This window comes from Rhinopithecus roxellana, chromosome 3, assembly GCF_007565055.1.
Source record: "Rhinopithecus roxellana isolate Shanxi Qingling chromosome 3, ASM756505v1, whole genome shotgun sequence".
Classification (NCBI taxonomy): Eukaryota; Metazoa; Chordata; class Mammalia; order Primates; family Cercopithecidae; genus Rhinopithecus; species Rhinopithecus roxellana.
In genome coordinates, this window is record NC_044551.1 from 156,161,373 (window position 1) to 156,163,913 (window position 2,541).

Genomic DNA, 2,541 nt, shown 5'->3' on the forward strand with positions numbered 1-2,541 from the left:
TCTCATGCAACTTAAAATAATAACAGTTATTTGATTTCTTAAAAAATCATTCCTAAAGAAAACCATTTTAAGTTATCTTCCCCAGCTCTTACTGTTTCCTTATTGCTTAATAAATATAAAAATGAATCTAATGGTTACAGACAAAAGAAAAAAAATTTAGTCCGGGAGCAGTGGCTCATGCCTATAATCCCAGCACTTTGGGAGGCCAAGGCCAGCAGTTCACTTGAGGCCAGGAGTTCGAGACTAGCCTGGCCAATGTGGCAAAACCCCATCCCTACTAAAAATACAAAAAATTGCTTTGGGCCCTAGGTTTGTGTGGTCCGTGTCTCAGACCACCCAAGGTCCCCTCGGATCATCCGGAGAGGCACTCGGACCTGGAGCAGTGAGCAGGATGAATACCTTCTAAGACCAGAGTGGCAGCTCCAGTAATGGAGAACCCCTTTTGAGGTGTAGTGATGCATGGAGGGACTTGGAGCTTGCTATTGGTGGAGTTCTCCGGGCTGAACAGCAAATTAAAGATAACTTGCGAGTGGTCAAAGCTCGGATTCACAGTTGCATAAGCTGTTGCCTGGAATGTCTTAGAAGTCATGAGGTGTGGCTATATGAACAGGTGGACCTCATCTATCAGCTTAAAAAGGAGACACTTCAACAGCAGGCTCAGCAGCTCTACTACTTATTGGGCCAGTTCAATTGTCTTACTCATCAACTGGAGTGTACCCAAAACAAAGACCTAGCCAATTCAGTCTCTGCGTGCCTAAAGAGACTGGGCAGTTTGACCCTTAAGCCTAAAGATTCAACTGTCCTGCTCTTTGAAGCTGACACAACTGCTCTGCGCCAGACCATCACCATATTTGGGTCTCTAAAATTCATTCAAACTCCTGAGCACCTGATGGCTCATGCTAGTTCATCAAATATTGGGCCCTTCCTGGAGAGGAGAAGCTATATCCCAATGCCAGAGCAGAAGTCAGCCTCCAGTATTGTAGCTGTCCCTCTCAGTGAATGGCTCCTTGGAAGTCAACCTGCCAGTGGTCATCAGGCTCCTTACATACCCAGCACCAACTCCCAGGACTGGCTCACCCAAAAGCAGACCTTGGAGAATAGCCAGACTTCTTCCAGCCTACAATTTCTTCAGTAATGTCTGGGGAAACCTAAAGGGCTTAGAAAACTGGCCCTCAAGAGTCAGCAACAAGAAATTCCTGAAAAACCAAGTTATCAAAACTGTAACAGCTATTCCACTACTAGTTATTTCTCCATTGAAATGGAAAAGGTTGAAGAGCTAGAGCTTCCTGATCAAGATGAGATGGACCTATCAGATGGGCTGACTCCCCAGGAATCCCATAAGCTGAGGAAGCCTGAGAATGGCCGTCATGAAACCAGTGAGAAGTTTAAGCTGCTGTTCCAGTCCTACAATGTGAATGATTGGCTGGTCAAGACTGACTCCTGTACCAACTGTAAGGGAAACCAGCCCCAAAGTGTGGGGATTGAAAACCTGGGCAATCTGAAGTGCCTGAATGACCACTTGGAGGCCAAGAAACCATTGTCCACCTCCAGCATGGTTACAGAGGATTGGCTTGTCCAGAACCATCAGGACCCATGTAAGGTAGAGGAGGTGTGCAGAGCCAGTGAACACTGCACAAGCTTTGCAGAGTGTGTGTGCGATGAGAATTGTGAGAAGGAGGCTCCGTATAAGTGGCTTCTGAAGAAAGAAGGAAAAGATAAAAATGGGATGCCCATGGAACCCAAACCTGAGCCTGAGAAGCATAAAGATTCCCCAAATATGTGGCTCTGTCCTTCTAGAAAAGAATTAATAGAACAAATTAAAGCACCAAAGACAATGGTTCCTTCTAGAATTGCTGATTCCTTCCAAGTCATAAAGAACAGCCCCTTGTTGGAGTGGCTTATCAGGCCCCCATACAAAGAAGGAAGTCCCAAGGAAGTGCCTAGTACTGAAGACAGAACTGGCAAACAAAAGCTTAAAAGACCCATGAGCACTTCCTGGTGTCCCTTTAACACAGCTGACTGGGTCCTGCCAGGAAAGAAGATAGGCAACCTCAGCCAGTTATCCTCTGGAGAAGACAAGTGGCTGCTTTGGAAGAAGACTCAGGAAGGATTATTTAATTCACCACTACAGGAGAAACATAACTTCCCCCCAGATCATTACCGCCTCCCTGCAGTTTGTGATCTCTTTGCCTGTATGCAGCTTAAAGTTGATAAGAGAAGTGGTTATATCGAACTCCTCTACAGATACGAAGGAATGGACAAGAGTTGAGCAGCCTTTCTGCCTATTATCACACATCATGAGCTGAGTGACTGAGGCTTGCCAAATCATTGTGTTTCTGGGTCTGACCAGTTAGCTCAGTTCTTCTCCTGCCTAATTTTCAACTAGTAAAGCGAAGTGAGTCATCAGATTATGAGTTACTGTTTAAAAGAAAAATGCTGTTTATTGATGCTGGGGTGATTCAGTTCCTTCCTTCTTACAGAAGTATTAATTCACCCCCACACTAGAAATGCAGCATCTTTGTGGATACATCTTTTTCACAA

The 2,541-nt window shown here is 45.1% G+C and overlaps 1 pseudogene; it reads left to right on the forward strand.

The window, feature by feature from the left end:
• The first annotated feature begins 382 nt into the window (after positions 1-382).
• LOC104681745 lies at positions 383-2,301 on the forward strand (annotated as a pseudogene).
• The last annotated feature ends 240 nt before the right edge of the window (positions 2,302-2,541 follow it).